The sequence below is a fragment of the Drosophila bipectinata genome, chromosome XL, assembly GCF_030179905.1.
Source record: "Drosophila bipectinata strain 14024-0381.07 chromosome XL, DbipHiC1v2, whole genome shotgun sequence".
Classification (NCBI taxonomy): Eukaryota; Metazoa; Arthropoda; class Insecta; order Diptera; family Drosophilidae; genus Drosophila; species Drosophila bipectinata.
Genome location: NC_091734.1, coordinates 24,136,355 through 24,149,187, shown reverse-complemented (window position 1 = coordinate 24,149,187; position 12,833 = coordinate 24,136,355). Strand labels below are relative to the sequence as shown.

General features: G+C 41.0%; 1 pseudogene; it reads right to left on the bottom strand.

The window, feature by feature from the left end:
* LOC108125308 (uncharacterized) overlaps nucleotides 1-12,833 on the bottom strand; it is a 162,351-nt pseudogene that overhangs the window by 147,649 nt on the left and 1,869 nt on the right.

Genomic DNA, 12,833 nt, shown 5'->3' with positions numbered 1-12,833 from the left:
CGGTTTAACAGTCTTTTATAAACCTTGTGGAAACGAATATCTCCTATCCTTGTGTATGGACAATATCTCTTCTTCTAAGCTGTATGAGAAAAAGAGGATTTGGTGGGAGCAGATTGCTTCTATTCTGATTCGAAAGGTGCCTTTGGTTCGGGGTAGCAGATGTCGCAGCAGTGTATATATTTTCCTTGAAGGCTGCTACCCCAGCTTAAAGATCGTCTGGATGGTTGATGACAGCGTTGAGGTTAATGCTTCTTCTTTTGATTTCCTTTTGGCCATGCATTGCGGTCTTTGACTTAGCGTTGCGACGATAGCCAAATGATCCGAAGAAAGCTTGAATTTAGGTTAGGTTAGGTTAAGGCGGCGATGAGGGGCCAGTGACTGACACCCCCATCCACTTGAGCCGCTGGGTTATAAAAGAGGAGGACCTCCTACAAGAGGACCTCTCCCTTCCTGTCTACTGATGTGCCCAAGAGTGTGCTATCCTTCCTGCGGCGCTTCGCGGTCCCATTCAGATTTACAGATGAAGGATACGAGTCTGCGTGGAGCGATCTCCGCGAGGTCTGTTAGGTCCGTGAGAATTGCTGTCCCCAAGAATTTGAGTCGGTTGCGCCCCAGCGCAGGGCATTGACACAGGAGGTGTGCGACTGTCTCTTCCTCTTCTACGTCCCCACAGCTCCTGCAGTAGTCATAATGTGGCACCGCTAGTCTAGCCGCGAGTGCTCCTATTAACCAGTTTCCCGTAATGGCCTTGACCGCCAGACTACAGTCCTGCCTATAAAGGGCGATGAGCATCATTGATCTCTTCCTAGAGCGGATAGGTCATATCATGCGTGAATTTCTGCAGTTTTGGAGATTTTCCTCAGATTTTCCTCCATTTCCTCAGTGATGCGCGGTCAAAAAGATCCCTGCATTTTAGCCTTCACGTAGCTAAGGGGATACCTACTGGTTCCTTCTCCGGTAGGAGAGGATTGGTAGTACCTGCTCTTGCCAGTTCGTCGGCAACGCAATTACCCTCGTGGTCCCTATGCCCGGGCACCCATATGAGGTGGATGTCATACTGCTCTGCCATCTCGTTAAGAGATCTGCGACAGTCATTTACTGTCCTTTAGTTGGATAATAATCCGTCAAGGGCTTTGAGTGCCGCCTGACTGTCTGAGAAGATACAGACTGTTTCTTGATTGCCAGTAAGTGCTGGGGATCTGAGTGCTTCTCCGATAACTACTAATTCTGCTTGGAACACACTACAGTGGTCAGGGAGTCTGAAGGACTCAATTAGACACAGCCGTTCGCAAAGGAAACCGCCTCCCACCTGGCCATTCAATTTTGAACCGTCTGTGTAGATATGGAGGGAACCGGCTGGTCCCGGGATTTGTGTGGCCCATTCCTCCCTTGTTGGAATGGATACCTTGTATTTTAAGGTGGGATGATCGAAAGATACGCAATAGTCTGTAGCCCCCGTTGGCGTGCAGTGGTGTAGATATATAGCTTGGTATGTCCATAGTCAGTCCATTTCCATATGCCCGTCTCGCGTAGCCTAATTGCCGATAGCGTGGCTATCTTGACCCCCAAAATCTCTACCGGTTATAGGTCGTGTATGAAGTCTAGGGCATCCGCCGGTGTAGTACGTAGGCTGCCTGTGATACAGACCTCCGCCATCCTTTGTGTTTGTCTAAGTTTCTCTTTAATTGTGGAGTTTGTGAGAGCAGGCCACCAGACCACCACCCCGTAGAAAAGGATGGGTCTTATGACTGTGTAAAGCCATCTTACTATTTTTGGGGACATTCCCCATTTAAGGCTTTTCTGCAAGTATAGAGCGCGATTGTTTCCGTGTTAGCTATATACATAGTGTTTGACTTCCAGTCCAGTTTCCTGTCTAGCGTAATCCCTAGGTATTTGGCGCTACCGATAAGGGAGAGTGTTTCTCCTGATAGTTTTGGAAGCCTTAAGTTTGGTATTTTGTACTTCCTGGTGAAGAGGACGAGCTCGGTTTTGGACGGGTTTACTCCCAGTCCATTCCTAACTGCCAATGTTGAAAGGACCCTAAGTTTGTCCGTCATGCGGTCACATAGAGTCTGGGGAAATTTTCCAGAGAAGTCAATTGCGACAGCATCCGCGTAAGCGATAACTTTTCAACCACCACCTTCTAGGGATCGCAGTAGGCTCTTAACCGCCACGTTCCACAGTAGCTTCTTCTCAGACAGGAGCGCAGAGATCCGAAGCAGTTTTGGAGCTGTGTCGGTTCCAGTAACTAGAGGCTGCCCGCAGGGATCCATTAGTGGCCCATTTATTTGGGATCTACTGATGGACGTCCTGTTGCGGCGCCTCCAGTCATACTGCGCTTTTAGCGCGGAAAATCGGTGTTACCATTTCCACCAGCAAGACGGTGATAATGCTGCTGAAGGGGTCCCTCGCGCGTACCCCGTGTGTGAGAACCGCAGGAGCGAATCTCCCATACGTACGCAGCTGCCGGTACCTTGGCATCAGGGTCAGCGAGCGCATGTTTTTCACTGCGCATATCGCATCGCTGCGTCAGCGAATGGCCGGAGTCATGGGAGCATTGGCGCATGTGCTGCGAGTCGACTGGAGATTCAGTCCTCGCGCCAGGCGGACCATATATGCCGGACTCATGGTGCCCTGTGCACTATTTGGTGCTTCGGTGTGGTATGTCTTTACGACGCGGCAAGTTGTAGCCAGGAGGCTACTTCTTTCCTGCCAGAGGCTAATCCTTATGGGATGCCTTCCGGTATGCCGAACAGTGTCAACCCTGGCACTGCAGGTGCTTGCTGGAGCCCCGCTTCTTCACCTGGTTGCTATGAAAATAGGAATCAAGTACAAGTTGAAGCGTGGATACCCGTTGGAGGGGAACGACTGGCTCTACGGCGAAGACATTTCAAGTCTGAGCTGGACGCAGAAAGTCGCGCGCATCGAAGGATGCCTACTGTCGGACTGGCAGACTAGGTGGGATGATGCTGGCTCTCTCGGTCGGGTGACCAACAAATTCATCCCGGACGTTTCGTCCGTATATAAGAATCCATACTTTGGATTCTCGATGCGCGCTGGCTTTTTGTTGACAGGGCATGGGTCGTTCAATGCAGTTCTGCATAGACGAGCTCTTAGTGATACTGCCGCATGCTCATGTGGCGATGCTAATGAGGATTGGGAGCACATTTTATGTGTCTACCCCCTCTATGCAGACTTGCGAGACCTCGATGGACTCGGTCTGCGCACGTTGGCGGAACCTGGACGTTTGGAAGGATTCTGAAGAGCGACGACAGGATGAGGAGACTAGAGCAGTTGGCCGAGGAGGTGTTCCGGAGGAGGAGGGGTCTTTAGACCCACTTCTCATGCCGTGTGGCTAGCGACGAAGAATTCAACCACCGTTCGCCATAGCTTGTCGTAGGGGGCGACTAACATGGCAGGGCCCCCCATCCGAGCTTGTCGGAGCTAAAGGGGTAGGTCCCCGAGCCCAAAAACTTCGGTGCCACGAGTTGGATAGTGTGTCCAAGACACTACCATTGAGGTAGGCCCCCTTGTGGGAGTATCGTGGTGGCTGTGGTTGATACCCATATCGCGGGTAGAGTCCTCGGACTCGACGTGGAGTTGCGTTATACAACTCGGGTGCTGTGACCCATAGATCAGCAGAGGTGATAGATACACTTCGCTTCTACACTGCTGCCCGGCAAGCACATACTTGAAAGGTACCAGACTGGTCGCTATGTACATAGCTATACCTTCAAGTTTGGGGCGCTGGTAGGCGTACCATCCGTGCCCATGCACTATATACCTCTTGTGGGTATATTCGAGTGTCGTGGTCGTAATCCCTTCAGTGTGGAACACGCCACGTAAAACAAGTTCGGAGAGATCCGAGACGCTCATTGACCACGTCCCTTGTTGGAGGTTTCTCCAAGGAACTTTCTAGTTTTTTCCTGTATAACTCCCAGTTCGCTTTCCTCGGGTTGCGTACCCTTAGTCGATAAAAGTTCTTAATGTTGACCACTAATTCTATGTATCGGTGCTCCGAGAAAGAGTGTTTCTCTAGGACTCCCCATCTTACAATCCTGTCTGCTAGGGATTCAGAGTAAAGAGTGACGTCAAGTACTTCCCTTCTGTTCTTGATTATGAAGGTGGGTTCTGTACCCCTGTTACCCACCAGAAGATTGGAGCCTAGGATAAAATCGAAGATTAAGAAGGAAATGCTCTGGCGCTTTAACAAGATTTCCGTTTTGTGAGCAGAATAAACTTTATCTGTCAATATAATTCTCAATGTATAATATAAAAAATTTAAAATTTAACATTCCTAATAGAAGGACTCGAAACTTTAGTCCTCTGTTCCTTAGCTATTGTAGTTCGACATATGCACTGCATGACCTGTTTGGTCATTGAGCGTTTTCAATGCCGTAAATAAATGACGATAAAAGCTCTCGAGTAATGGAGAGGGCGGCCCGACCTAGACACTGCGAGCTAAAACTCTCTATGGAAAGCTTGTTGAGTCGAGCGGCCGAGAAAGAGTCGTCTTGCGATCAACAAAGCCTTTGTACAAACGTAAGCCTAATAAATAAACATTACACTAATAATTACACTAAAAATTATATAAACATTATTTAAACATTATTTAAACATAAACATTAAACGCCGTGCTGCTGCTTGACCCGACGTGACCCTTTTAGGGTATTATGTTCAAACTACAATGGTCTCTACATCTCTTTCCTGTCCCTCAAATTTAAAATATAGAATTTTAAATTTCCTTACTAACTCCTCCTAGCTAAACAAATTACAAATAGCTTAATGTATACTAACAAATCGTGTCTCGAACGCCCCTCGGTCGTCTGGGCCTCTAAGCTTTATGATGTATACAGGAATGCCAGCTGATGCTCTTATTGATACACAAGCCATTTCCAAATTCTGAAAGACCGCGAACAAAAAAAAAAAAAATAAAAATTTACAAACTTTATAAGAGATGATAGAAACTTAAAAAAAAAGCACCTTTTTTCGCTGGGCAACACAACGCAAAGCAACACATCATTTGGGCTTTGCTTAAAATATAAGCTGATGAACAAAGGAGGAAAGTGAGAATTGGTGCGATAGAGTGCCACTGGGTCCCGCAGAGAGAGACGATGTTTCCCAGAGCCAAAGTGGATTAACATACTTATATACAGTAGTCTCAAAAAGTTGCGAATAAAATCGGGATTTACGAGTTTATATAAATTTTTTTTTTATAAAAAAAAATCTTATACATATCTTTGTTCCGTCCGATACTTAAGTCTGGAAACCTCAAAACGAAGTTAATCATCTCTGTTCTAAATAACTTTCTGATTTTTTCTCTTAAAGGATGTCACCTCTCTTCCTACCATAGTAAAATTTTATTTATTTACTTGCTTTCACTAACAAACCGTAGAACGATGCTGGGCCAAGTTCGCATCTATGTGGAACTTCAGCTTCGATGATGTAGTCGCCCGAAGTAGATGCGTTGCATGTCACTGAGAATAGCCTGTTGCTATTCCAGTAGCTTCTGGGTGTTGCCAAAGGCATTAAGCCAAACTCGATCGAAAGAATAAGATACGTCGAGAAACATAGCGCTACAGTATTCTCGAAGAGTTTCTTATCAGGGTGGCTGTTTCAATTGGGGGGCTATGTTTTGGGTGGGCCCTCCTTTGTACAGGGGATAATTTGTACTTGCTGATGAAAGATTTTTGATGTACCTCAGCTGTGCATTTTCTTTTAGTTGGTGAAGAGCCTACTCGTGTGATCGGGTTGCCTCCTTAAGGCGTTGCTATGAAGCTGGTGATCTGCTGTTTAGCCAGATACGACGCGTGCGCCACTTTTCTCCCAAAAGCTGTTCGATTTGCTGATTGGATTTGTAGTATTTTTTTACAAATACTTTACTCTACTCGGGAAGGTCTACTTCCTTCCCTTGAGAAGAAGAGATTCCGCACCGAGTACTTCTTACAGAGCGCTCGTAGTGTAGTCGATGTCCGATTCATATTAAGCTCTGAGGCGAATTCGACGTGAAGTGCTCAAGTACTTTTTGTATTTATGCCAGGTTCGTTTGTTGCGATGTCAGTGTAAAGGGGTATTTGGATATTTCTGGGCTTTGAAGAAGCGTTAGAAGTACAAGCAAGTGGTCTGGTGATAATTCCGAGACTGCTTTGGCACTTATTAGATTGCGAGCTATGTTTTTTGTCACCTCAAAATCAAGAAGTTCTGGGAATTTGCATGGGTCTGTTTTTCAGTATGTGGTGCTTTCCGGGAAACATAATTTATTTCTCATATTTATAATTGCATTGTACTTCCTTTTGCCTTCCATTGCCTTCCTTTGGGTGTCACTAAACGTGATTCCCAGCGCAAATGTTTGGCATTGTAGTATGCTGCGGCTTAGTCTTTTAAAAAGTCTTCCTCTAGTTTTCTGTAGTCAAAAGTGTGCAACGCAGTGAAGGAGACATCTCCGACCCTATAAAGTATATATCTTCTTGTTCAGAATCACCCCTGAGTTGATACAAGCATGTTCGTCTGTCTGTCCGTCTGTCTGTTTCTATGCAAACTAGTCCCTCAGTTTCAAAGCTATCGTCTTGAAACTTTGCACACACCCTTTTTTCCTTTGCACGCAGTATATAAGTCGGAACGGCTGGGATCGGCGAACTATACCCTATAGCTGCCATATAACCGATTGATCGGAAATGGTATAACTTTGATGTTTTTAGAGTTAGAGACCTCAAATTTGACATGAGAGCTATTTTTGGCAACACATTACGACATGCCAAATTTCATAAGGATCGGCCGACTGTATCTTATAGCTGCCATATAACTGAACGATCGGAAATGACCCAACTTTCGTGATTTTGAGGATAGAAAGCTTGGTTTTTAAATAAACTCACTTTACGTCGCTTGGTACAGATTATATTTTTGGTCAGTTAATCCGACCTACGAAATTTCATTAGGGTCGGCCGACTATATCCTATAGCTGCCATATAACTGAACGATCGGAAATGGTATTTGGTACAAATATCAACTTTCTTATTTTTTAAGATAAAAGCTTGGGACTTTTTTTTAGATTTTTTATTGTAATTAATTGGTTTTATTATGATGTAATCATAAGGATCGGCCAACTATATCCAATGTTTGCGATATATATCCGGTTTTAACTGCAAGGGTATATCAACTTCGGCTCCGCCCCAAGTTAGCTTTGCTTTATTGTTTTGTAATGAAATTGGTACAGTTTTTCTTCAGGACTAACATGACAATATTAAAGATAGACTTAGAGCCGTTATTGACATAAGCAACAATTTATCAGTAACAATTGGTCCCAATTTATTCAAGATTAATGGGACAATATTGATATGTATCAAAAATGATGCTACTTCGTTCAATTGATTTCAATTGAGTTCGGTTAGAACTCTAGAGTTAGAGTTTTTAGAGTTTAACATTCACCTTGTAAATGATACTATAGTTTTAATTTTCAGTGCATCGACATTAAAAAAAAGGGTGTTCATTGTTTTATTGGTGATTTTTTATTGGTACTGGTATTGGAGTTTGCTTGGCCGTATGCTGAGCTTGGGCACCCCTGGTAAAAATTGTTTGAAGAACGCTTATTTACTCGCACAATACCATATCTAGAAGTTTGAAATATTATCCCAGCACACCAACAATTTTCATAAGTTTTAGTCAAGATTAATGGGACAATATTGATATGTAAAAAATGTATATGTTCTAGTGTAAAAATGTTATCCTTTTTGTTAAAAATGTTATCCGTAAACGCTACAACAAATAACTATTGAAAATCGTTGGAAATTTAAAAATCGGTTTAAAATTACGCCTACGTTATTAAAATTACGAATGACCTAGGCCATTCACTATATCTTTGCAACCTAGTAGAGAACCAGAACACTAGGAGTGGCCACACACCAAAAACCCCATACACCGAAAAAAAAGATCACCCAGAGGCGAAACACCCGCCTCAAGCTTCACCACAAATTATCAAACAAAATTTGCAGAGAGAATAATTTCGGTCAAAAGTGTTCAACGCAGTGAAAGAGACCCTATAAAGTATACCCATTTTCGACCCTATAAAGAATATATATTTTTGATCAGGATCACCTCCTGAGTTGATACGAGCATGTCCGTCTGTTTCTACGCGAACTAGTCTCTCAATTTTAAAGCTATCGACTTGAAACTTTGCACATACCCTTTTTTCCTTTGCACGCAGTATATAAGTCGGAACGGCCCGGATCGGCCGATTATATCCTATATCCGTGTGCTGTGGTATAATTAGAGGCGAGTTAATAATTTGCTAAATTTTCATTCCAAGCCAAACTCAGGTTTGCTTCTTATTTCAATTTCTGCATTTTCCTTTGCTCACCCCTATCGCAATTTTTAAAGCTCCCGCCATGGCTATATTTCGAACAGTGGTCCGAGGTACATTATTTTTGAAACTTTTTATATTTTTAGTATTATAATGGAAATCCAACTGGTATGCTTAATGAAGTCTGGAAATAAGACAATCTCGTCATCCCAGCTTACCATTCTTTGCTAGCTATGTAAAAACGTGCTCAGCCAAAAATAACGCTGCCACGCATATCTCTGGCTTCCCCCAAAGGCAGGAACTAACTCGCTGTCCGAATTTCCCAATGCAAATGAGCAATTGTCCAATATGTCCTCCGACGCAAAATTTTGAGTGATACCAAGGTTTCAATTGAACGAAACCCCCGTTACAGTCACTCAATAGTGTAAACCACAGTCCGACACACCATTGGAACCGACACATGTTGAAGTTTACGTACCTGCGACACCAAAACCCTTTCAGGTGATTCCTCCATCGAAACAAATATTTTTTTCTCGGCTTGCCCCTAATACTATAGAGATTGATATCTCGACTCACATCAAAGCCATAACAAAAGCCGATATAAAGGTGACAGAACTTAATAAGAACATAAATATATAAGGCACACGTCTTATTTCAAGATTCGTGTGCCCGCGGTGATGGTCAAGACGATTTGTTTACACAGTTTTTGCTAGAGAACATTTTAATCCAGGAGTACCGTAAAGAAAAAAGTAGAAATATTCAAAAAACTTATTTCGTCACTAACCCGTACCTATCAGATTACTAGGGGGCTACGTAGCAAACTTCCTAAACTATATTCCGATAGTTCTCTCTTTGTGTCCCACATTATAGCCTTTACAGAAAAGTTTCTTATTGAAGCCAGAGATCTTTAGCTTCGAAGTTTTATGGTGACTTAGAATTTATTTGCATTAAAATCATTCTGTCCGGTAAATCTTTAACTGTTCATATATGTATACCTCTCTCGCCCTTCGTTCTTGTCCTATTCAAAACGTTTTTAATCTTGTGTCCGATTGTGACCAGCTTGTAGCTCTGGGTTACTTTAATATTCCAGAACTTTAGTGGTCTAATGTCAATAACTTACCATCTTTATCACTTTTCACGCATCACGACTGTCTCACATGTTTCACATGGCCCTAGGCCAAATAAACCTTGTTAGAATTAAGTCAGGTCGTCTATTGGACCTTTGTTTTGCGTCTAATCCTGATGGTTCTACTCTTTCCACTGATTTGCCCCTTTTAGCCTCAGAGGATCCATATCACCCCACGCTTGAGGTTTCAATTGAAATCATTTGTGATATCGATCGGAAGATACTTTGCGTGGCAAATAAGATTCGCTTTTTCCGTAAAGCTGATTTTCACTAACTTAATAGCCTTATTGATACATTTGGTGGGTCCGATATTTTGCCATGCATTGTAAATGTCACTTTAGAACATTTTTACCATACTTTGAATACATTTATTGGCTTATGTGTGCCATGGAAATATCCGTCCGCTTTAACAAATACTCCTTGGCTTCACTAACCTTAAAAATACTAAAAATAAGCTTTTACTTAAATATGAAATAAACTTGCAGTAGTATTGATTGTTCAAGATATCTACTAGCTCGATCAAATTTTACCGTGCATAACGCTGAATGTTACAGGAATTATATTCGCCGCTGCCGGATAAAATTTATTAGGATCCAAAACAGTTTTATAATTTTGTAAACACTTTTATAATTTTTTTCACCCCTGCTTACGTTTAAAAATTCCTCTGCGACCTCTGATCAGGCCATTGCCAATCTATTCGCAGAATTTTTTCAAGCAACTTATCCTCCGCCTCAATTGACAGATCAGCCTTACGCATATAACATTCAAGCAGCAAATCTTATTTTCTGATCTGATCTTCTAAGGGTCAAACCCATTTATTCGCCAGGCCCCGATGGAGTACCAGGTTGTGTGCTAAAGTACTGTGTCAGGGCTCTGTGAAAACCTCTTCTAGCACTTTTCAACTTATCTTGGAAACCTCGATTTTTGCCCTTAAGTGGAAGGAATCATTCAAAATTCCCCTACGTAAAAAAGGGAAAAAGTCCGATGCTGCCAACTACAGAGGCATCTCTAAGTTGTTCCAAAGTTCGGCAGTTCGGCAATTCCAAAGTTATTTGAAAAATTAATTACCCCTCATTTGCAACACCTTTGCTCTTCGATTATCTCTCCCTGTCAGCATGGCTTTATTAAGCGTCGCTCCACCACCACAAATTTACTAGAGTTGACATCCTTTGTCATAGATGGCTTTTGTAAAGGATATCAAACCGGTGTAAGCCAATGTAAGAACGAGAGAATTATGTGATAGAATTGTTGCAACAATATTTTTTTTTGTTAATTACTGAGTTTCGAATTTTACTACGCAGGTTCCGTTGTATCTTTTCGCTGCGAAAAAACCAGTTCACACGATTTTTAATTTTGCGTGGTGTATAATGTTTATATTTCGGATGATCTGTGCGGTAGATTGCTTAGCCTCTTATTTGAATTTTTTATTTGTTTGTAAGATGCGTTTCCACCAGTAGCAAAACATTAATATGGTTTTCATTAAGGTATTGTGACAATTTTATTTAAGCATATTTGAGCATAAGCTCCATCATATTTTGTTGAAGGGTTATCATCAAAGTTTCCGTTTTGCTGTGTGGCTGTTCCGGGGTCTTTTGATTACTTTGTAAGTGAGACTGAAAAGAATTTTCGCACCAGTATCTGCGACATTGCTGATTGATTATGGCTTTTTTTGTTGTGTAGAATATTAGAAACATTCATGGCGATGAATCCCATTTGTTAAAGGCGGTCGTTATTTCCACAGTGGTAATGTCAGGCATGATTCCCTTCTTCATATACTAAATAGATCTTTCCTTTGATTATCGAAATCGAAAATGAATATAATTATATTAACATCGAAAATAACCGAAACTTTTTTAATCACAAAGATAGAGCAATTTAGCACAAAGATAGAGCAATTTTTTATAAGGAACTATTGTAAGAACTATGCAAAAGCAATTTCCGATCACCGGAACATCAGACCATCAACAGCCAATACGTGCCTGATTTCCAAGGAAGCGACCTAAAGAACAGTGGAAGTCGCTCCTGTATACTCCGAACTCCGAAACGCCAAAACCCTGGAAAGCAACTTTTGCAACTTTTCTTCGCCAAAGCCCATAATGATCATAAACCCGATCTTTGTGCTATTTGGAAAGTGCACAAATAATGAATGAACAGTTATAAAATTTTGCCCGATCCATTACCACGCAGAACTGTTCATTTTCATACTGTGAACGAATGGGAAGAGCTTACAACAAATATGTTAGTTTACTGAGTTCAGCGTCAAATAAAACTACCAACAGCGAATGCCCAATAAGCAGCGAAGATATGGACATCTATTACAACCATAACATCAGCAGCCAATGATATTAAGGGACGTTTGAACGACGCGTAGGTTTAGCAATTAATCGTAAAAATCTTAATTGTAAGTACTTATTCAAAACATTTACCAAAATTATTTTCTTTTTTTTAAGATATATAAATCTTATCTTTTAACTTATATGTAGTCTAAATGTACCATTTTTATGAAGCATTACCAAAAGAAAAATAAGCTTCCAAATTTATAACATTTTAATTTTAATTTAAAATTTTAATTAATTCTGTTTACGTTGATTCAATTTTCGTTGATTATCCATGTAACTTCAATTTGTACAGATGACCGATTTGACAAGCAGTAATTTTTTAATAAAAGATTCTCGCATATTGCTCGTGAAGGAAGATGCTAAGCTTTCTTTCAATCTCCAAATTCATTCCGTAGAACATCATTTTCATCATCATTCCATCCTATACGGCGAGTTATACCAAATGGTAATCCTAGATATTGAAGAAAAAAAACTGTGAAAATAATATTAACTTGAATTGTGCTTAAAATAAATTTAAATATCGTATAAAAAGAATACAACATTTACAAATAAAAATGTTGTTTTCATATTCTAACTAGAACGACGTTTTATTTTTACTGGCGCAAAGTATTCGTCTTCTGAGTTCTTAAAATCTGCATCACTGGCAATTTTTTTTAATGTCGTCAATGGGTTCTGAAAATTATATTAAATTTTATATTAAAAACATGAAAGAAGAAAGCAAACTTTCATGTATTAAAAACATTTAAGAAAAAAACTAACTTTGGACGGAGATGAAGTTCATATCAGAGACGAAGTTCATACTCTCATATTATAAGTATATCGCAAAAATCGGATCCTTATGATAATTTTATTATAAAACAAATTTTTTAAAATAAAACTTTTAAAAAAGTCCGAAGCTTTTGTCTTTAAAAACACGAACAATTTTTTAGTTAAGTGGCTGCTTTAGGATATAGTCGGCGTGTACCTATGGAATTTATTAGATCGGATACATTCGCCATCAATATTATGCGTACGTAGCTTCAACCTTCTTTTTTTTCGGGGTCTTTCAGATAGCATTCCTGCATTCATCACA